Source organism: Leptidea sinapis, chromosome 1 (genome assembly GCF_905404315.1).
Source record: "Leptidea sinapis chromosome 1, ilLepSina1.1, whole genome shotgun sequence".
Taxonomy (NCBI): domain Eukaryota; kingdom Metazoa; phylum Arthropoda; class Insecta; order Lepidoptera; family Pieridae; genus Leptidea; species Leptidea sinapis.
The window spans coordinates 28,774,319-28,799,892 of NC_066265.1; the positions used below are offsets into that span (position 1 = coordinate 28,774,319).

At 34.8% G+C, this 25,574-nt stretch overlaps 1 long non-coding RNA gene across 1 annotated transcript in view; it reads right to left on the reverse strand.

Annotated features, from left to right (window-relative positions):
- Positions 1-25,574, reverse strand: part of LOC126965856 (uncharacterized) — a 193,103-nt gene that overhangs the window by 8,696 nt on the left and 158,833 nt on the right. The gene's annotated exons all lie outside the window — the stretch shown is intronic.

Consider the following 25,574-nt stretch of genomic DNA (forward strand, 5'->3'; position numbering starts at 1 on the left):
TAATTACCAAAATATTCGACTGAATTTCAAAGAATTAGTTATAATAATAATTAAGTTGAAACAGATTTTGCTTAGCTAATATTTTATTGATACTAATATTCAGTAAATCTCATTAATAATATCATTAATATTTCACTTGTAATAGATCTTGTAAAGTAAAATTAAATCCTTAGAATATTCAAGATAATTGATTCAACACACTACATATTTCAACCACGGACGAGTAAAAAAAAGAAGGACTCCGCGCCGTGATATTAGCAAGTGAATCTTTATGCTAGTGTGTGTGCGGTTACCAGTTACACAATTTTTTCTCCTATAAATAATCATATATCCACAAATACTTTTATATTATTGTTTTTACACTTTTTCAGAACCCACGGCGGCTTTTTTAAAATATTTTATTGCGACAAAAACTGATTTGTCACAGATGATGGCAAATCTCATAATGGCGGCTGATCGGCTTGTATTAGTGTAAGAATGTGCGTGGTGCTATGCATTTACACGTTTACCGGGTTGTTTTGGTGCCTCACTGTTATGTAAGGTGAAACGGAGTCCTTATTTTTTTACTCGTCCGTGATTTCAGCATGGAAAGTTATAAGTGTGAAATTAAAATTGCGTAATACTTTATATAAACCTTTACTCTTAGATTATGGATTGGTCTCCGCTGCGCTCCAGCTAGATATCGCAAGCGCTAAGACTAATTACCCTTAACAGAGAGACATGTGCCATGGTGGACTTTTCTGTAGACCTACATAAGATACACAATTCCAACATACATTATTATGTTATATCTCACAGGGCTTAGACAGCGTTTTGTTGTAAGCTCCCAGGCTGCAAATATCGTAACCATATACATAAATGTATAAAAAAACTTAACAAATTACATACTAAAACCATCCTCGAGAACCACGCTGTACATGAAAATCGGTGAAAGCAGCATGAAAATCGGTGCAGTAGTTTTTGAATTTATAGCAAACAAGAACAAACAGACAGACAGACGCGGCGGAGGAGTTTGTATTATAATATATAGTAATTAGTGATGGTAACATAAACTATGCTAGCTTTTCGAAATTAAATCTAGAATATTCTGTGGTGAATATTCTAGCTAAATATTAAGTAAAATGAGATGATCCTTACTTAAAAACTCAATTTATTTAAATGTATGTAATTAAAACCATTTAATAATAAAGGTTGTTTATCTGGAGGTTAGCTGTTAAGTAACAAATAAGAAAGTCAATTGTGAAATTAAAGCAATCTTTGCTGCGAGCGCCTTTAATAGGCGTCGTGCAGAGAACGATGGGGCCATTAAATGAGCTGTTATCTTACAATGCTTGTGAATTATATGATTATTATCTTTTGAAGTGAACTAGCTTAGTAGATTTACAAGTCTATTTCATTTTTTGAAACGGTTTTTTTTGACGAGCTTTCATTCTAGTCTCACTTGCACTTCTTACTTAAAACTAAACATTAACGGCCTTCCAAATAAACTTGGTATAAAGTTATAACAGATGATAAACAAAGAAAATGCAAAATGTTTACAATAACGTTGACAACACTGTCAATACAATGATAATTCTGAAGTTTTCCGAATGACAAGCTGCCTCGCAAATAAACGCGGGAAACGTTATACGCCTGAACAAACCATTCGTAAGCAAAATGTCTGTTTGTAAACATTTTACATATTCTTGGTTTATGCTTAGTTATAACTTTATGACAATTTTATTTGTAAGGTCGTCATAATTTATTACAGTTTATATATTATATTTTAATACAGTGTTATATAGCTAATTAAATACATATTATCTTTAGTGATATTGTAGCATTAATAATTTAATACAATAACATTTTACGAAAACTAACTCGTAAGAAATGAGTGGTTCCTCGGATGTTAAACGACATCTCCCGTAACAGTGACGATACTATTGGAGTCGTAGTGCCTCAAAAAATCACCTAAAGCGTAGCGTAGTAAAATACAACTACCGTCACATTATTATGCGTTTTGACTTGATACTCACATTATTCAAAATTGGAACACAACGCGCCAGAACCGCTCCAGACATCTACACTATATTAACAGTTACTTCTACTGCTACTAAATTTGTGTCGAAGTAATGTTGTTTCTGACGTATAAAGTTAGTAAATAAAATAAAGTAGCCAGCTCTTCCAAAAAGTGGGCCTGATAATTTTATATTCATAAAGCACAGGCACATTTAGGAGCCCCAAACTAATTCAGAAGGTGAATTTAAAATAGATTACTGAGGTAAATAAGAAGTTAGTGAATCGTATTGAACATTCGCTGGCCCATTAACTTGTATTGTGCTCGTCGCCGGCGGGTGTCACCTGGAGGCTGGAGCTGGGGTACAGCCGCTGATAATTATTACTCATCATTATTGTGACACGGTGCGTTCACGAGTGTTCATTTCACCAGCTCCTTTGCACAGAATGCCAGCTAGATAATGGGTACCATGGGGTGTGTTTCGCTCTATAGGGCGCCGTAGCTAGTGATATTACTAGGCAAATGAGACTTAACATCTTATGTCTCAAGGTGACGTGCGCAATTGTAGTGCCAATCAGAATTTTTGGATTTTCCAAGAATCCTGAGCGGCACTGCATTCTAATGGGCAAGGCGTATCAATTAACATCAGCTGAACGTCCTACTTGTCTTATTTAAAAAAAATACATTCTAAAATCATTAATTGACAACAATTCTCAGTGCTACGTGCACTGTATTTTAAGGTTTGTAATTAATTGAAACACGTTACATATTACATTTAAAATTATTGTCTTTCGTCAATCCTCAAACAAAAAAAATTGGAAACACCGAGAAAGCTCATTGAATTATTAAGAATTTGTATCGTCGCATTAATTTTACTTTGAGTCCCCAACTCACGCTTCATGTCAAACGGAATTTCAATAAAATGCGATTCCAACTCCCGTAAATGAAAAAACGTTACACGGCTTCACGTATTGTTATGTAATAATAACGCTTTATTGAACCTTGGAGACGTAACTGTTGGCCATATATTTAAATACATGGAAATAACAGGCAAACATTCAATTGAAGTCGACATATTGCGGTAATATTACGCTTACTTTTTACTACCCTACCCATACTACCCATTACAATGCAGTGCCGTTCAGGAATTCTTGAAAAACCCAAAAATTCTGAGCGTCACTGCAATTGCGCTCGTCGCCTTGCCCAGTAATTTCACTAGCTACGGTGCCCCTCAGACCGAAATACAGTAATATTTTCACATTACTGCTTCACGACAGAAATAGGCGCCGTTGCGGTACCCATAATCTAGCTTTCTTCCTGTGCAAAGGAACCTCCCACTGGTAAAATTAACTCCCACTTTAAAGGAGAATGAAACGAAAAGAATATAAACTTAATTTCCTTTTAACTTTAAATTTCCATGGAAAATTTTAACATTTTAGATATAGGCTTTTGAAAATAAAGCAGGTGGTATTTCCATAGAACTTTAATTGTAGGGCTATTTTGTCCGAGAACGATGCCTTTCTTCATCATGAAAAGTATTGATTCACTTAAAAGTTGGATTGAACTCCTTAGTGTAATAAAATATTGCTTATATAATATATGTTTGTATGTAACGCTTAGTTGCTCGAATCATTGTAGATATTCTAGACTACTTCCACCGCATTTATTACAGAGAATTTTACGAAGAGTTGTGTTACGTGATTCCATACATTGATATAGAAAACTAAAAGGAATAAAGCAGTCATAATATAACATATAATATGTACTTCTTCGGAAGAATAATTTACTACGACGGTAAGTATTTAACCGACTTCAAAAACTGAAAAATATAACCAAAAATTTAATTTAATAAACCTTTACCTTTAAAAAAAATACTATTATTTATATGTGCTACCTATTGATAGGTTTTAAATTGGTGCCAATCCCTAAACAAAAAAAAAATAATATTATAAACAGCTTACTTACTGCAATTATTAACGTTGTCCACTTAAGTTGTTTTTTCTAGATTTGTTCTTTTTAGTGTCAGTTACTAATAATAATGATATAAATCAACCTGAATGGAAACCCACCAAAAAAAGCCGCGCACAAAAAAAAACAATGATATCATCCACGTAGACAAAAATTTTCATAAAAAATGTTCATACAATGAAAACTACGGTTCCAAACAATGTAAAAATTTTATGGGACAAAATGGCATCTATTTCGCATCTAACTAAAGAAGAAATACGCAAATCGGATCATAGATCTCAGAGTAATCGGTGTACATACATAAGAAAATACCGATCGAATTGAGAACCTCCGCCTTTTTGAAGTCGGTTAATAAAGAAATAGTAACCTGTCCAATACTTCTGGAATTGTTCAAAATTACTTTGAACAACTACAAGCTATACAAAAGCGTGCCGCAGCCGCTGAAGAGCTCAGATTGATGGCGCCCTTGGTTATTTAGAAAGCCTCACAAGTCTACCAGCACCTGGGCCTCGATAATTAATACTGAGGCCGACGTTTATTGATGGCATGCTTAAATAATCTAAGGGTTCACGCACATGTGCGTTTAATAATTTACTTATTTTGCGAGTACTATGATTCCATTTTCAAAAATTTTAATTATAATAACATATCCATATCTATTTATTGCTTCATTTCGTAAATAGTCTAATGTCAATGATAGCAAAAATAAAACAAATGTTAAAAATAATTAAAACAAGAAATTAAAAAAAAAATTAACTCATTGAAAAATTTGAGGCTCACTGAGAAATTCAGTAAAAGTATTAAAGTTCTGTTATATTATATCAAATACTCTTTTAATTATTTAAAGAATTTTGAATCCTTTTCAATATTGCTTACTAAGTGTAGTTGAGTGATATATGATGACATAATTATTGTGACGACACAGGTTCCATATCTTTGGCAATATATCGTCTGAAGGGCAATGAAGGCTGCTGTTTGAATGAACAGACATATGTTTATTTATTATGTAGGGGTAAGAATTTTAAAATGAATTATACGATTTTCCGTGTCTGGTAGTGAACTTGAGTATACGTAACCATCGCATTTTTCATTCTAACTTAAACGAATTGGTTATATTACAAGTGGGAGGCTCCTTTGCACAGGATGCCGCATATTATTATAGATTATGGGTACCATACCGCCGCCTATTTCTGCTGTGAAGCAGTAATGTGTGAGCATTACTGTGTTTCGGTCTGAAGGGCGCCTTAGCTAGTGAAGGGTAAATGAGACTTAACATCTTATGTCTCAAGGTGACGAGCGCAATTTTAGTGTCGCTCAGAATTTTTTGGGTTTTTCAAGAATCCTGGGTGGCACTGCATTGAGATGGGCAGTGCGTATCAATTACCATCTGCTGAACGTCCTGTCCGTCTGGTCCCTTATTGTCATGAAAAACAAATGAAATTTCATCTTACATTTATTTCATTTATTTTAGAATAGTTAGTCCAAAGCTGATACGAGTAAAACGACTGGCAGAAAGACTTAAACAGAGTAATTCTCACATGAGGCGCAGAACGGTTAAACTTTCTTGCACCACACAAAGCCTGCAGAGACTTGCCTGTATGTTGGTAACCGGAGCCATGACGTCTACTCCTGGTGCGGCCATTGAAGCAATGCTAAACCTACCGCCTCTTCCACTGTTCATACAGCAAGAGGCGAAGGCAAGCATGCTGAGGGCAATCGCCCAGGGGGGTTCATGTAACTGGATGTCGCAAACGCTTAGGACCTTAGAGGACTCAGTTCTGCGAGACCACATATTAGGCATGTTACCTGATCAGATGATTCCACAATTAATCTCTGTTAAACACTATATCGTGGCACTACCTTCCAGGGACGACTGGATGAACAACAAAGTCACGTGGAAGGACGGGAGCCTCATGTGGTTCACCGATGGGTCCAAAATGGAAAATGAAGTCGGCTGTGGGGTCTATGGAGAACGCCCCAGGTTTAAATCCAGCACAAACCTGCGAAGCTTTACCTCCATATTTCAAGCAGAGGTGTACGCCATCCTGGAATGCGCGGAAACCAATATCCAAAAAGGCTACTTCAATCATAACATATACATTCACTCTGATAGTCAGGCAGCATTGTTGGCTTTAGCCGCTGACTTGACGTCGTCTAAGTTAGTCAATAATTGCGTTGAATGCCTGAATTCATTAGGCATGAAAAACAGAGTGATTCTCAGATGGGTCCCAGGGCATGCCGGAATCATAGGCAATGAAATGGCCGATGAGCTCGCAAGAGCTGGGGCTAAAGCAGTCCGATATGGTCCGGAACCCATTTGTGGACTGCCCAAGAGCGCCATCCGACACACCCTGAGTAACCAATGTAAACAAGAAGCACTTAAACGCTGGAACAACTCTTCAGGTTTAAACCACTCTAAAGCACTGATAAGGGCATTCAACAGTAGCTATGCGAATGAAGCCCTATCATTGAACAGGAAAAATCTATGCATACTCACTAGGATGCTAACCGGGCACTGTCGCCTAAACAAGCACCTCAGTGTGGTCGGCATCAGAAGCGACAAAGCTTGCAGGTTCTGCCTTGAGGATGATGAAACACCTATTCATCTACTCTGCGACTGCGGCCCACTAATGCATAAGCGTAACACAATCTTTGGTAACTACTTCGTACCACCATATAGTGTTTGCAACACTCGCGTCAAGGAACTACTGCGGTTCATAAAGGCGGTAGGGCTTGACGATGAGCTTTAGTATGAGTGGCGAACACAATAGTCCAATTCTGGACGCGGTGTTACTAGGAACCTTTTAGGACCAGGGAATAGCCACCCTCTTTAAATAATAATAATAACCACACAAAGAGCGCTACATTCATGCTCGATATCTACGTCATTCTTAAGATAGGAAGTTCCAATGTGGTCGAGGTACTTGAAGCTGTCCACTACCTTGACAGGCAAATAATAACTTAAGAACAATATAAAATTTTTTTTAGTTGATGGTAATTAGTACTAACTAGCTGAGACCAATATATTATTTCGTATTGACCTATCAAAAACTGATTACAAACAGATTCGTTTAGTGAATAATCAAAATCAGTTCAAATTCAAATATTTTTATTCATAATAGGATGTGACATCACTTATTGAAAGTCAAAAATTACCACCCATTCCAAAACGAACGCTACAGACCTGAAAAAATGGGCGAAACAAACTCAGCGGGATTTTTTTTTCATCGAAAAAATATGTTTACAAAGTAATATTGGATAATTAAACTTATTATTTAATAGCCTGAAGGCGGTCGCTCCATTCCCAATCTGTGGTATCATTTAGAACGTCATTGTTATAGTAACCTTTACCACACAAACGTTTTTTAACAATTCTTTTGAACTGAAGCCATTCTCTTGTGACTTCTATCGTGGATATATTAAAGAAGTTCAAAATTTTAAGCTTAAGAATGGAGCGACCGTCATCAGGCTATATAATGAATTAAATGTACGTTTAATGTTCTTGTCAGGTCTATTTTATGACTTTTGAAATAGCTGGTAAATTAACCTTAAACAAAAACATTTGTATTTGATTTTAATAATTTCCTAGTGAAATGCAAACATGTGTAACAAATAATTTAACAAACGAAAATTCGATTTGGGAAACAGCACAAGCCGTGTCGTCGAGGTGAATCAAACAAAACAATGTTTGATATGTTGCATAACCAACTTTAAAAGCTAAAATATTTTGATAAAACTGGAACACGAACAAATCCTGTTTGATTGTTGGATCTCCTGGTATTTGTCGAACTTAGTCATTCATAACGTTATATTTTTTAATCACGCCCATTCTTTACCGATTAAAATGCGTTCATGCATTTTTATCAAAAACACAAGTTTTTTTTTTATAGATATATTATTATCCAAATGATTTGAGTTTTCTTTAGTGTTCATTCCGCCAATATTTGTCTTTAAACAATTTGACACGTGTTTCGCCTCTACACGAGGCATCCTTAGGACGTGTTGACTGGCCGAAATCTAGCACGAGACATCACGTCTAATAATAAACACGTGTCGAATTGTTTAAAGACAAATATTGGCGGAATTGACACTTAAGAAAACTCAAATCATTTGGATAATTATGGATTTCCATAAAGTAACGCCTGCTTCAATAAATTTTCTGATATATTATTATTAAAGCGAAAGATTCTTTAGGCTTTCATTTGATTTTGTGTACTGAATGAGACTGGGCTGTGTCAAGATGGTTTTGCAGGTCCATTTTTTCAATCACAGTTATTTGAAAATAAAAATTGGCAGTAGGGAGAGATGTATGTAGAGACTTCACGAGCCAGCGGACCCACCCTTGTCTGCTGCTACAGCAAAAGGTAATAATGTCAGCGCGGAAACCACGTCATTAATACTTATTAGTTCCATATGTCAAGTTTCCCATTCCAATCAGTAATAATTAACGAAGTCATCTTTAAAGAGAACACCCTCAAGAAACACTTCCTGTAAGCATTCGTATGGTTAGCTCAGTTGACGAAATTAACGAGAAACTTATTTAAATCGTTAATGACGTATCGATCAATCCAACCATAAAACTTTTACGAAGGCGAATTGTTTCTTCCAAGCTCATTATTTAAAAATAAATTTAATAACTTTTAAAGGTTTTAGTTTTAATATAACAACTTCAATATTTCAAACTAAATATTACGTTTTTAATATAATATTTTATTCTTTGCAACATTTTGAAGTTTGTGATAAGTTTTGTTTAAAAATAACGAGATTTATAAAATCCACAATAATTATCAAAGTGGAATATTAATGACTATACGTGCATGGGCGTGAGTAACTCACTTTTTTTTTCAATAAATGAAGAATATGTTGTTATAAAAGGCAAAATTTCTATATAGGTGTATACATATAGATATCTGTTTAATATAATGACAGGAAGCATGAGTATACTTTCAATGAAAACAGTTCTTAGGCAAGACATTAATAAGATACACATGACTTCATAATCAATTAACTAAATACCAAGTTCAAAAATGAAGTGCATGATGCTTAGATAACCTTTTTGTTTTGAAAACAAACGATCAATCAATTTTTAAATGAGTTAAATCGTTTCGTAATATTTATCATACGACATTTGAACAACTGATATGAAAAAAGATTGATATGTAGAGTACATGTCGTAGCTAGAACATGTATAATGCGACAATAATCACAATGATATGAAACCGGCATTCCAATATTGTAACAGTTTCATAACTAAATGAAATAGCGCGAGTGTCGCAATTACGCCAATATACAGAACACATAGCGGGAGCGGTTTCGTCCCAGACCATAGACTCTGGAATGTAACGCGAGTGCAGACTCACCACATTTCAATCCTTATTGCCTCTTCAATTTCATAGTGTACACGATTTATAAATAATAATTTAAATTGCTCATGGCATAAGTGGCATTTTTCGAACAAGTTTTGGACTCAAAATGGTTAATTTTCAACAAAATAATAGGAAACTCATTAACAATTAAGTAAGAAGGTTGCAACTATCTTAATACTATTTTCATTAATTCTTGATTTGATCCAATATTAATAACTTTTAGAAGACTGAGCTTTACTTATATTTCAATGAATCCATCAATTGAATTTCGTGATAGATAATTCGTAGAGTTAAATAGTTTTTTTTTATGATAGTAAGGAACGAGACGAGAGGAACGGTCATACGCCCTGCCCATTACAATGCCGTGCCGCTCAAGATTCTTGAAAAACCCAACAACTCTGAGCGGTACTACAATTGAGCTCGCCAATTTAGAACATAAGATGTTAAGTCTTATTTGCCCAGTAATTTCACTAGCTACGGCGCCCTTCAGACCGAAACAAAATAATGCTTAAACATTACCGCTTGACGGCAGAAACAGGCCCCGTTGTGGTACCCAGCCTGGTGAATTGATGGAATATTATTTTAAATTAATTTAATGAAAATATACAATTCTATAAGCACGGCTCCATCTAATCATACAGAGTCAAGAGTTAGAGGTTCGTACACAATGTAATTATGTTCACAGGCATCTCATTTCGCATCATTGCGTACTTGTTAATAGACGGAGCGCTTTGATGTCGACTCGATACATCTCGATCTATTTAGTATAATTAAGAACCGTGTTGTATGGATACTGCTTTATTACATTCTCAACACAATTAATGTCTTCACAAGATTACGATAAGGCAGGTGTTTCGGTTAACTTACACTAACACCCCTCTGGCGTAGTTTAGTGTTACAAATATTATTATATTGTGTACAATTATTGGTTTGCTTCAATTACTCGTGTTTAAGTGATGGTACTTGAGTGAAACATTCACGTGATACTATTACCACACTGATAAACCTACATTCATGTTTTAATACCCCCTATTATACAACAGTTGCATAAATAACTATTTCATAGCCAAACACCTCGTGGTACAATTGACTTCTGCTTAAAGATTGTATCTTCGAAAAGAAAATATGTTAAAATGATGGAAATCCATAAATTATTCTTAAAAACGCAAACATTGAACAAGAACAGCGAATAAGGCAATACATGTAAGTAATCCTTTTGTTATTCGACCCAACCTTCAGTAACTGCTTACGGCTTCACAAACTCGTTGTTTGGGAACACTCTCCGATCATAACAGACCGATCATAATAATAATCTTAATAATATTGTAAACCTAGCTACGGTCAAGCATTTGATATGCTTCATCGTTCAAGTTTCCAAATTAATTCCTTCTTAAAATATATCATTTTATTAATCTTCTATATGTATAACATATAAAAGAGAATGTATGTTTGTATGTTCCCTAATAACTCCTAAACTATTCAACCAATTTCAATGTAATCTTTTGTAATAGATTCGTTGAAACTCAAGGAAGGTTTACATATATAGTTTGTCGTGTAACGATCCCACCCACGCACTCACCCACGCATTTACCATATCTCTCGAACCGTTTATTGGCAGAACAACGTCTGTCGGGTCAGCTAGTATTAACTATATACTGTTCATAGTTCTTTATTCGCGAGATATTGTTTCATTATTTTATTTAAAAGAGGAGGCAAAGGGTAAGCAGTACGTTGAATAGTAAAAAAAAAAATATAATATAATATAAATAATGTAATATAATAATTTTCTTGTAAATTATGCGGTTGCGGAATAAATAAACTTTAACATGTTAAAGTTTATTTATTCCGCAACCGCACCATGGTGCCAGCAAAATTTAACATAATATTCTGACGTGTGTGAGTCGAACTCCTATTCGCCTTAAATGGAATCAACTGGAACCAGCCTAAAGGTAAGAACAATACTCTACGAGAGAGAGAGATAGAGACAGGTAAATATATTTATTTTAATTTGAATGAGGTAGAAGACATAAAATTGAACAAACTAAACGGTACTCACGAAATAACAGCTCATTTTCAAGCTGGACAAATGGTGAATAGTTGGCGAACTCACATTTATCAGAAATTGTAGGTGTCTTAAAGTAATCGAGATTTTTGAAGTAAAACTTCTTTAGGCGTGACTTGGGGGAAACTCAGAATTTTTTTCTGACGGAAGTGACGCTCAGTACAAAAGTCAATAGAAAGAGTTTTTTAAGCCACTATAATTAAATGTTTTTAAAAAATACTTCAAATTGTTTAGTAATATTTTTTAAAAATCTCCAGGTGTATAATTTGTTTATTTATTACTACCATTGCAATAAATAATATATAAGTTTTCAGAAATTTTCTGACATTTGCGACATCCGCCCATTATTAGGACAGGCAAAGGGTTCGAGCATTCGTTCGTTCCCATACAGCCATATTTGTTAATATTATTCAATAACAACATCATAGGTGTTACGTTATTCAAAAGAATTGTTAAAAAACGTTTGTGTGGTAGAGGTTACTATAACATAAATGACTTTCTTGATGATACCACAGATTGGGAATGGAGCGACCGCCCTCAGGCTATTAAATAATAAGTTTAATTGTACAATATTACTTTGTAAATATTACTTTAATTGTAAAACATATTTTTGATGAAAAAAAAAGCCCACTGAGTTTGTTGCGCCCATTCTTCTCAGGCCTGAGGCATTCACTTTGGAATGGGTGGTAGTTTTTTTTTTGACTTTCAATAAGTGATTTCACATCCTATTTTGAATAAAAATATGTGATAATATTGATATGTGCTAAAAATAATTTAACCTGCAATTTCTTACTATCAATTATTTAATTGAATGAGTGAAAATTTTAAAATGTGAGAATAGTAGTATTAAATTATAAATAGAATATAAAATGAAAATAATAATCTGTCAAAGAAAATGGCGGAATCCCAGGAACATTTTACTCTTTCATCAATAAGAATAAAAGAGAAAGTCAAGAACCTGATAATGACTTGACCTGTAAAGTAAGTGTTTATTTTCTGAAGAATAATAATATCAAAACATAACGTTATAGCATTCTTTGTAAAATATATAAAATCTCATTTGATAAAATAATATTAATATATATTAATAAAGGCATTATTTTATTTTAGGTAGAGGCAATGCCAACTTTGCCCAAAGATGTAATTATATCGTCAACGTTTCCGATAAAAAAAACTACCAATGCTCCTAGCTCTTCAGTAATCTTTGAGTGCTTAGTTTTTTTTTAAATTCATTTATTCCATTAGCCTTTACAAATTTCATAAGTACAATCTGCCAAACTACGTCGGCAGTCTGTTAGTTGGTAACACGGCTTCATTTATTGTATATATCATTTAATATATTTATGTATCTGTTAATTATTCCTAAAGTTAATTATTTTTAAGTTTTACTTCAATCGCGCCTAAATACACATACTTTTTTTTAAATGAACTGGATAAAAGGTCAGTTAATATAATTCCAATATTGATTAGCAACAGCTGTCGACGTGGCAAAACAATTGCCGATTTGAAACCAATATCATCTCATGAATATATTTTATAAACTACAACTTGCTGCAATCCAATTGAACGCAGACACAAAGCGAACCAAACAAAATGAAACAATCTTTTATTTTCTCGTATTTGCATTTGTTTTTATATTCCTTTCATTAGTGAAACGTGTACTGAATGAGTATACACACGCTGCATTCAATAGTTACCTGCCTTTAAATTACTACTGTAACATTGTTATATTACCTACTGACCTGAATTTCCTCGCCTTTCTATTGGTTATATTATTATTAATATAGGTTTTTGGCTGTTCAGTAGCAGTAGTGACTGTTAAGATATGAGTTATATATAATTTTTATGGACGAGATGAGCAGGACTTTCAACTGATGGTATTTGATATGCCCTGCCCATTACAATGCAGTGCCGCTCAGGATTCTTGAAAAACCCAAAAACTCCGAGTGGCACTACACTTGCGGTCGTCAACCTGAAAGTTTCATTTGCCCAGCAATTTCACTACCTACGGCGCCCTTCAGATAGAAACACAGTTATGCTCACATTTTTGCTTCACGGCAGAAATAGGCGTCGTTGTGGAACCCCTAATATAGCTGGCATCCTGTGCAAAGGAGCCTCCCACTGGTATAATATTATATAAGGTAATCGTAATAAATGGATGATATATTGAATTTTTGTTTCACTTGATTCCTGCCACCGATTTCCACCGTCACACGACACGCCACAAATTAGAATATCATCCCCACCATCTGGATGTGTGGCGGTCCTCCACAGTGCGGTTTTCAGGGAACTTTCCTCCACATACTACAAAACTCTGGAATGAGCTTCCTTGTGCAATGTTTCCGCGACGAAACACAATGGGTACTTTAAAAAAGCGCGTACACCTTCCTTATGGGCCGGCAAAGCTTTTGTCCTCTTTTTCCATAAAAAAAAGAGATAAGTATATCTAACTCAATCATAATGTACTCGTCAGTTATCTGATTTTTATTTCAGTTTAAACTATATTGAAATGTCAGTAAAATCCGCATTAACATACTATTTCAAAAAAATATTATTGCAAGAATAATATTGAAATAATTTTGATAGACTATGTTTCATTTATAAGTTGTATTTTTTGGGATTTTTGTTAATCTTTACTGAGCTGGTTGTTTAATTAAGCTTGGGATCAAATCCCTCTCAACTGCGAGCAATCGTACGATGAATACAAATGATTCATTCAAAATTATGGATGTTTTATATACTCGTATTATACGCACATCAAAGAAGTCTAAGCAAGATGTACTAATTTAAATTTTAGGATGGTGTTTCACGTTGTATTTTATTTTTAAAATAATATACAACAAAACAAATACATACTGCAGAAACTAAGGTACATAAGCAACTAAACATTTTATTAACAAAATGAAATTTCTAAAGAAAATAAATTTATAGTGAAAGAATAGGATAATTCAATACAAAGTATGGCCTCCTCTGCTATTCAGAACTTGTCGGCAACGATTATTAATTGAATTAATGAGACTGTTTATGTCATCTTGCGATATTTGCCCCCAATGGAATTGTAGCAAATCCTGTAGCTCTTGGGTTGGTGTCACTCCGTCCAAGTCCTTCAAAACATGTCTCTGGAACATGTCCCATGCGTGCTCAATGGGGTTGAGTTCTGGCGATTGTGCAGGCCAGGGCAATACCCGGACGTTCTCCGTTGCCAAGTATTGACTGATTCACCGAACTGTATGTGAACGCGCATTGGCATGAATTAACGTAAATCGGAGCCAAAGGTTTGTGCAAATGGATGGACATAAGGTCTGAGAATATCCTCAACGTAATTTTCAGCGTTCATATTTCCATTTACAAAAACGAGCTCAGATCGCCTGTTCTTCATAATACCCGCCCACACCATAACTGTTGAGCCGCTGTATGGATGAACGTCCTGAATGAACCAAAACCTTAATAAATAAACCCAAAATTTTAAATACTTTTTCGTTCATAAATTGTAAAAATGTAAAAATTATGATATCAATGATATGTAAATTTTATTTTGATGAAAGGAAAATCCTCCTTCATTAATTTGACGGCATTCTTGAAGTTCAATCATCAGCAAAATTTCTTTGAATTTTATTAATTTAAACTCTTCTACCTAAAATCGATTCCATAGTTTCAATGTTGCCGAATGCCGAACATTCACCGTGAAACGAGTTCATCATCATCATCAGCCGGAAGACGTCCACAGCTGGACAAAGGCCCCCTCCCAAAGATTTCCACGATGCTCGGTCCTGCGCTGCCCTCATCCAACGTATTCCGATGATCAGATCGTCGGTCAAACTTGAGGGGGGCCTACCAACACTTCGTCTTCCGATACGTAGTTGCCATTCAAGGACTTTACTGTCCCAACGGCCATCTCTGCCCGTCATAATAAGAACTAATCTAATGTATACGTTGTTTGGGCAGAAGGAGTCTCAGTGAATCAAAACTGTGCAGATTCTGCTGCGAAGCCGCTGAAGACACCATACACATGCTTCAGGAATGCGAAGCCATTGCCAGAATCAGGGTGGGGTATCTTAAAATACCTTCACTAAAAGCAGAGGACGTGCACTGCATGGACCCTCTGAGGATTCTACGCCTTTTAAAAATAATAGGTCTCGAGGATATAATTTAAATCTCGGCACAGTAACACGTTTCCTAGTTAGTAGCCTAGATTCTCCTTCTTAACTTTTGAGTTGAGGGTAGGCGCGCAAGCAGGGGACACAATAGATCCTAGAACTTAAGTGCATTGAAATCCCCAAGTCATAATAAAAAATTAAAAAATGAATGAGTTGTTTTATGTTGCTTTTACATTCTATCTAGTCACAAAATATATCATTCGTGTTGTGGCTCCTAGGAGTTACACCAACCCGCGAGTGACATGTAGCTTTATAGTAGCCAGTATTAAGTTATTCGATAAGGTAGGCTACCTCGATGCAATAAAGTATACTAAGTTGACTGCGACAACAGTTGGAGCTCGTCCAAAATGTACCGGAGATTATAATAATGATTTATTTATTTTCTCGAATGCAGCTCATATTTTATACCGAGCGATGAAAGATTCGATAAAATTCCGTTCGTTTTCGCATTCAAAATAAATATAGTTCAGAGTTTGTAAATTATTTTTCTTACTTCATATGTTTTGCTTGGGCGTTTTGACTTTTGATGTGTCACGCTAAAACGCTCTGTATTTTAAGCATCACCATTTGTCCATTGGAAATTAGGTTATGTGTATAACGTAATCTTTGATCGTGATTTTCACGCTCTTTTAAGGGTCTTATACACGTCCGATTTGCTTAAAACTAAGCACACGTGTCTTAGTAGTTTGTTTTTGTTTCCTTACCAGGATTAGCAAGAAAAAAAAATTTGTACACAGCTATGATATAACAAGATGCTGTTTATTATATTTGTAAACATATATTTTATTAATCACTAAGGTCAAAATAGCATGAAAGAGCCCAGGGAATAAAAACCGAACAATTAATAAGTTTTACAATAAAATGATTCTCTTTCAGAGTGCGCAGTGAGGCGCGGCACAGAAACAAGGGGTCCATATTAAAAATGTCTTCAAAGAATTATCACTAGAATGGATTCCGAGCTGTACTCTGATATTAAATTATTACTCAAATGTAATAAAGGGACATTGTGTGGGTGATAATAGTATTTTATTCAATGAAGGTATGTATAATGAGGGTCAAAAAACACGAGTGGCGCAATGAATGACGCCACGAGCGTTGTGACCTAGTTATACAACTTGTGGACGAATAAAAAAATAAGGACTCCGTGTCACCTTACATAACAGTGAGGAGTAACAGAAGCCGGTAAACATGTAAATACATAGCCCCACGCATACACTTATACAAGCCGATCGGCCGCCGTTATGAGATTTGCCATCGTCTGTGACAGATCAGTTTGCGTCGCAATAAAATATTTTATAAATGCCGTCGTGGGTTGTGAAAAAGTGTAAAAACAATAATATAAAAGCATTTGTGGATATGTGATTATTTAAGGGACAAATAATTGTGGCGCGGAGTCCTTCTTTTTCTACTAGTCCGTGGTCGCATACAATATTTTTTCTTGGTAATTTTAAATAAATAAAAAAATATAAGGTTTCGATTTGCCGCTTAAATGGGCGGCAAATGTCTTGTATTGTTGTGTAGGTACCTACACATTTATCTCTGGCGAATGGTTTCATTTTTCCTTCAAGAAATGGCAAAAGTACAACCATACAGCCAACGTCATAAAATTGAAAAAGTTGACATTAAAATGTTTAGTCGTATGATTTAAACATGAAAAAAAATATGATTTATACTACGTATTATCTTATATTTGTATGAACCAAAACAACTTTGCCTTTCTGGCGATATTATAGTTCGTCAATGTTTTTTTAGAGCATAGACTTTATCAAAGACTCAATTCAACTCTCGAATATACTTATATTATTAATCGTGGCCGCATAAATGACAAACAAAAGTAGATGAGTAGAAAAAATACAGAATATTTTGTATAATATTTAGTAAATCCGAGTTGGAAAGAAACCGCAGAAATCGGTGTTAAGAATAATCGCACGTCGTATTGTAAAAATATTTTTGTCAGTTGGCCGCATTTTTTTTTATGAAAATAAGGGACGATACGAGCAGGACGTTCAGATGATGATTATTGATACGCCCTACCCATTACAATGCGATGCCGCGCATGATTCTTGAATAACCCAAAAAAATCTCAGCGGCACTACAATTGCGCACGTCACCTTGAGACATAAGATGTTAAATCTCGTTTGCCCAGTAATTTCAATAGCTACGGCGCCCTTCAGACCGGAACACAGTAATGTTTACACATTACTGCTTCACGGCAGAAATAGGCATGGCATTAAAGAAGTCTTTAAATATATTCGTCATTTCCGACCGATACATCGATTTAAATCTTTTTTTTTATGGAATAGGAGGACAGACGAGCGTAAAATCTGTAACAATATTATGATTGGTACTACTTATCCTATCAGTTCTCAAAACTGTATTTTTATAATACTTGATTTTCTATGAAGTATGACATTGGTAGTGGTATGGGCCGACATTGAAATAGGTTACATATTAAAATAGGTATCTTAAATTTTTATTTACAAAAAATGGGAAGCTAAACAACACATCATTATTTTTAATACACAATATTTTTTTTTGTGAAAATAAGGGACGAGACGAGCAGGACGTTCAGCTGATGGTAATTGATACGTCCTGCCCATTACAATACAGTGCCACTCAGGATTGAACGCGCGCGCAACAGCGCTCGTCACTTCGAGACATAAGTAGTCAAGTCTCTTTTGCCCAGTAATTTCACTACGGCGCCCTTCAGACCGAAACACAATACTGCTTCACGGCAGAAATAGACGCCGTTGTGGTACCTATAGTCTATCTGGCATCCGGTGCAAAGGAGCTTCCCACTGGTAAATATTTGAAAACTAGGTTACATTGAAAAATTACAGTCATTGTCAAAGTAACCTTACGTCATACTTAACTTACTATTCACTGAAACTCCTACCTCGAGCAGGTTGCATATTCAATTGAATTAGTCAAGCGAAGCTTAGTTGGGTGTCTCGTTTTTACACAAATTAAGCTTTATTTAGGTTTTAGGTTATATACTCTTTATTTGATCTCTTTTGGATTGGTATTTTTATTGGGATCTTCTTTTTCAAAATTCTTTGATTTTTAAAATTCATAATTGAATTTATTTCATTCTGTATTTAATCATGTAACTAAAGTTATAAAAGTTTATAATTTTAAATTATTAAAACTTTCGTGACACATTATTAAATTTATTTATTTTAAACGTGAGTAAAGCCGTTATAAATAAATAAAGTTTATCATGTTATTACCGACCGTATTTTATTACGTCATTCAGTCGTGTAAATATACGGTTAGTGTTCGGTTACAGTCCGACTTCATCGAGTGTGCCAGATTTAAAAAAAACGGTTAGCGAATCAAACTCGCTCTGCAAGGATTCTAACAGAGAAAAATAACATCGCCATAACTAGATACAAATGTATGTGAGTAATTGTAATTACTAACATAAATTGCCAATGTGACATGTTTTGTGGAGCTTTAAGTATATAATTTCAGCTGGAAGACGTCTACGGCTCGACAAAGGCCTCCCTCAAAAACTCCACGACGATCAGTCCTGCACTGCCGTCATCCAATGTACTCCGGCGATCCTGAACAGATCTTTGGTCCATCTTGTTGGCCTACTAACACTTCGTCTTCCGGTACGTGGTCGCCATTTGAGGACTTTACTGCCTCAACGGCCATCTGTCCGTTGAACTATGTGCCCTGGCCATTGCCACTTCAGTTTCGCAATCACTTGGGCTATGTCAATAACTTTGGTTCTCCTACGGATCTCCTCATTTCTGATTCGACCTCACAGGGAAACTCCGAGCATAGCCTTCTCCATTGCCTTCTGAGCGATCATGAGCTTTCTCATGATACCCATAGTTAGCGAGCACGTCTGCGTACCGTAAGTCATCAATTATATGCTTCCTACATACTACGATCTTAATTTTTTAATTTATATTTATTTAACAGGATGTTGGAAACAATTGGAAAGTCATCATGAACTTCAATGTTGATAAGCGTTCTTTTTTATTTTTACAACTCAATCCTCCAATATTTTACGTGTTGTTCTGCAATTTTACAACTTCCTGCTATAAATAACAGAAGAATACATTCTAGTTTTGTTGCACTCTCGGAGTAAAACGTTTTCGTCATCGGATATGGAACGTTGTACATTCCGTTTTATTTCCACAAAACTCTGAACGGAATAAAATGAAACGCAACCCAAAAAGCAAATTTCACACAATTTTTCTCCAAACACGACATCACAGTGAGCACTGGCACGCCACGCCAAATAATTTTGTTCACTGATATGATTCTGGGGGAATTAGAGAACTTGACTGTTAAAATTTTTAGTTTCTCGACCATATATATGACACCAAATTGTAAATAAAATGAGTATATACCACGTTATAACAAGTTAATGTACGATATAAATTGTTAGTGTAATATTTAAATATCAGTACTCCATGAACTGTACAATTAAGTTGAAAATTATCTTAGTGATATCTTTCGAATAGTATATTATTAAAGTACATTAGCTGACCCAGCAAACGTTGTATTGCCGATATTAAAATCGCGATACAAAACTGTTGATCGTAGATGGGTGAAAATTTTATGTTGTATGTATTTTTAATGCTGACTCATAATCACACAAATTTAAAAAAAATGTCAAAAAACCAATTTAGGGGGACGAAAAATAGATGTCGTCCGATTCTCAGACCTACCCAATATGCACTCAAAATTTCATGAGAATCGGTCAAGCCGTTTCGAAGGAGTTTAACTACAAACACCGCGACATGAGAATTTTATATATTAGATTAACACAATATGACTTAAAAAAGCTATACTGATTAATACTACCTGTTTAACTAATAATAATAATAATACAATTATTATTTTGAAAGTGAAAACGAAGACGTGGTACGAAATATTTTTGAAGCATTCGTCAAGTCTAAAGTAAGGTAGTTTGATAAAATAAGTTAATGGATTAATATCATCGAAATTCGAAACATAAGGAATGCTAAAACTCATGCAACTAGAACAATGAAACTAAATAATCTGTTAATAGTTCATGAGTGAGTTGATCAGCGTAGTTCCAACAGGTACTCTCGTAGCTCACGTCTCACACTCTGCCAGGCACAACTTTATGAGGTTTATGTATATTATGTACGTTAGACAAACTCCGTGACGCCGTATACCAAAAGTCAAAAAGCAGGTGTTTGCTCGATAACTTATTAACTTGTATATTCACACCAGATTTTGTACCGAGTTTCTCTGCAACACATTTATATTTTTCATCTTACTGTCGATAGAGATAAGGAAAAAAATATATCTTAAAATGACATTCCAATATACGGTGACCTCCGGGCTTTCATTATTTATCAAAGAGAGGTCGCCTATAAGTCATTATTCGACATAATTCATAAGAAATTAGGATATAACGTTAATAAGGTTATTTGCATCAACAGCAGACAAAAATTACTAAAATCTTATACTAAGCCATTACTAAGTATGCATAAAAAGGCATAAAAGGCATTTATTTTCTCAAAATTGATTCTTTTACAATTCTTTTTGATGTCATTTCTTATACTACTTGATACTACTATCATTCCCAGCATTCTTTTTTTTGCGATCTTTTCAATAAAATATACAATATTGTACAGTCATTTCAATCGCTACAAAATAATCACAATCTAGTCCCAGGCTGTCCGATCATTTAGATATTCAGCAGTGGAGTAATAGGATTTACGACAGAGCCATTTAAAACATTTAAATTTATTTATAGATAATGCCTGAACAGTAGCTGGGACTTTATTGTAGAAGTGTATACATTTACCCTTAAAGCTATTATGTATCTTATGAAGCCTACCAGAATTAGTTAGTAATAAGATTTACACTTAATATCAACCAAACATATTGTGTCATATAATATATATATATTATATATATATATGTATATATATATATATATATATATATATATATATATATATATATATATATATATATATATATATATATATATATATATATATTGTTTGATGTACGGTTTTACTAAAACATAGGTTCACACACACTTTTTACTATCTGGTCGTATCACGTATATCTCACATAGCTATAAATATAATGTTAAAGTGTGAATATTTATGTGACAACAAATTTTGACAGTAGTTATGACAGTCAAGTATACAAAACATCCATATCCATATAGTGTATTCGAGCTATGAGACTTCACGCTGCCACTAAGCGGTTATTAAATGCAGTAATATTTGTCAAAGAGATTTCGCCTGTAAGTCATTATTCGAAAATAATTCATAAAAATTTGGATATAACGTTAATAAGGTTATTACGTTATTCTAAAGATTTGTTAAGAAACGTTTTTGTGGTAAAGGTTACTATAACATAAATGACTTTCTAAATGATACCACAGATTGGGTATGGGGCGATAGCCCTCAGGCTGTTAAATAATACGTTTAATTGTACGATATTACTTTGTAATAAAAAAATTATTTTTTATGAAAAAAAAGCCCGCTGAGTTTGTTGCGCCCGTTCTTTTCAGGTCTGAAGCATTCATTTTGGAATGGGTGGTAGTTTTTGACTTTTAATAAGTGATGTCACATCCTATTTTAAATAAAAATATTTGAATTTGTATCAACAGCAGACAAAAAATACTAAAATCTTATACTAAGCCATTACTTTGTATAAGATTTTGACATCTCCCATCTATTCTACATTTTGACTCATGTTTGAGATTATGCAGTGTTAATTTATAAATTAGTCATACACGTTATAGTGATATTCGTTTTAGCTTTCTGTACTTCTTTTCTTTCACTATGCCAAAACTTAAACTAGCTGTTGCCCAACAATACTCTTAAATAGGAAGTTTTTGCAGAACTAATTAAACTGAAAACTCATTTAAAATCTGCATAACCTAAAAAACAGCTTTGCAATATGAAAACAAATTAATTAGAGAACTATAATGCCGAGTCATAACACCCTCCGTGAAGCCGCTATATTGGAAGTAATCACAATAACGCCCCTCAAACATTATTTCTAACAACAAAAGATTCCCACACACATCCATCATTCTATTTATAAAGTTTAAAATAAAAGGAAACTGCAATCAATCAGATAAGATACGGATTTTATGAAGACCGGGCCGATTGTTCCCGAAAACTGTTACTTTAGGGATTTCGTGTCAATTCCTCGAGGATAAGTCGAGACTCAAGTGACAGCACAGACAGAGCTCATGGAAATAAATCCGTAAGCCGATTTAACTTATTTGTATCATTATTATAAGTGAGGTACTACTAATTCTATCTGAGTAATAATAAATTATTGATATATATTTTCACTACAATTATAATCTTAAATTAAAATTCTATAAAGTTTAAAATGTAGGGCATTTTATTTTTATTTTTTATGCCAGACATCCATCCAAATGGTGAGGATGACATCCTTATCCTTATGCGGTAGATGACAATAATGAAGCGACTTGTCTACACAGCGCCAAGTGATCTAGCCGTTTTAACACTGGATGCCTTCAAATTTGCAGCTCTGCGTTACATCCGGTCAAATAATTCGAGCTGAAACTACACTGGCCTTCAAAAGTAAGTATCACACTTTTAAAATTGGGATAACGTTTAAATTCACAAGATATACTTTCGAAATAAAAAGGACTCCAAAGAGAATTTAATTTTGTACATAAAAACTTTATAATCGGTACTCTTCTTTTAAGAAATGGCTGAAAAAAAACTTCAAAAACAAAACCATTCCTTTTTCAAAGTGGACGTTTCCGAATTACAATTTTACCATTCACATTTTTCTTTCTGTTTTAAATTTTTTTCAAGATCGATGGGTCTTGTTTTAAAAATTTATGCTAAAAAGCACATAACATTTATTTATCATGCCTCTTTCAGTTGAATAATGTGCTAGGCTTTTCTGGAACTAGGCATCAGTATGCGTCGCACTGCAAGAATGGTGGGTGTGACGGTACGAACGGTCCAAAACGAAGGGGTAAAGCGAAGGTACGAAGAGACTGGACACCATCTGAGGAGAACTTCTAATGGCAGACCCAGGTGTACCAGTGCCCGGGAAGATCGTTATATTATTTCCACTGTGTTAAGAAATCGCCACCAAAATTCAGTTGAAGTCCAGCAACAGCTACTTCAGACCCGGAGGGACTACATTAGTGACAGTACAGTGAGAAGAAGACTTGCTGAAGCAAATTTGAAACCCCGAAGACCAGCAAGTGGCCCAAAACTCGAGGGACAGCATCGAGTAGCGAGATTACGATACGCCCGTGAACACATGCAGTGGAATGAAGAAGAATGGAGAATTTTGTTTGCAGATGAGTCTCGATTCTCCCTTTACACTTCTGATGAAAGGCGAAGTGCTTACAGGAGACCTGGTGAGCGATACCTTCAAGCCTGCATCTCAGAAAGAGTCCAATACGGTGGGGGCAGTGTACATGTATGGGCTGGCATATCTTCAGAAGGTCGCACAGAGCTAGTAGCCATAGAAAATGGCACCCTCACTGGGCAAATATATGCTCAAGAGATTCTTAATCAGTATGCAGGGCTGTATTTAGCAAATATGGGTGATGGATCGATGCTGATGCATGATAATGCCCGGCCACACACGGCTCATATCGTACAAGAGTATATGCAGGAGGTCGGTATCAGCGTGATGGCTTGGCCATCAAGAAGTCCTGATCTCAACCCGATTGAACACGCCTGGGATGAGCTTGGGAGGCTAGTCAGAAATCACAGACCACCACCTACTACTCTCAGGGCACTAAAGCAGGCCCTGGTAGAAGAATGGGAGAATATTCCCCAACATAGGCTCCGAAACCTAGTGTTCAGTATGCCAAACCGGCTCGAAGCTGTAATCAGAGCTCGAGGAGGCAATACCAGTTATTAAAAATTAAATAACATGTAATACATTTTAGTTGAATTTTTTTACACTAAACTAAAAATGTCTATTTTCATTGTTTTATCTTTTTTAAGTTAAAAATGTTACTAATGTATAATTTTAGTTTCTAAGAATTAAAGCCTATAAAATTTGCAACAAAACGTTTTTAATCTTAAATCTCTACCTTCTATAGTTAAGAAAAAAATTCAATTTGAAAAGTGTGATACTTATTTTTGCAGGCCAGTGTAGGTTGTGCCAGACTAGAGATGGCAGCTATACTGTACATGTGGCCAGACTTATGCTTTGTAGAGCGCTAAAATGTGGATTGACTTGAAGTATTGCTATTCTCTATTTATATTGCCTAGCTTCTTCGACGTCCACTCGGCTTTGCCTTCAAGGTGAACGCAGAATTGGTACTCGCTCGAGATTTCGATACCCAGTACTCCGATACTAGGCGGGGCATTAAGAGGAGTGCTGAAGAAGAGTGCTAATACAACAAAAGGTGTTTTTATGTGGTTAATGCGCAAACTTGACTCTCCTAGAGACAAGGTTCATTGTACCCCATCTTGTGACTTTCTTAAGAGAGGACTCGATAGTAGACACAAGTTTCTTTTAGCACTGGTCGACAATATCCCGAATAGGACCTGAACGTCACGCTTTTTTGGTGCAGTTAAATTTAATACAAGACGAAAAATCACTATTAAAATGATTTTATATTGAATGAAATTCAAAAAACAATTTATATGTTGTACACGTATCATAACAGTAACTTCGACATACGTGAAATAGTTTTTAATATTGGTTCAAATGGCAAAATTTCGCTGTACAAGTTGCCTCTAAATTATTCTTTCTACATGACATACATTCGTCGCCGTCGACATGAGTGACGGATACCTGAATCAACAAAGAATGTTACTGATATGAGAAGGGGAACGAGAGCGTGGAGATCGTTTTCAATATTCTTGAAACAATTTATTTCGTTACTTTAATAATATATTTAATACCATATCTTACAATTTATTTGTAGTTTGATTTTACAATCCTTCTAATCTCTATTGCATTGGTAATTAATTCAATTAAAACACTTATTGTACATTATTGGTTTTTGAGTAAAATTGACATTATGTCCGTGGTGGTTCAGGTATTAA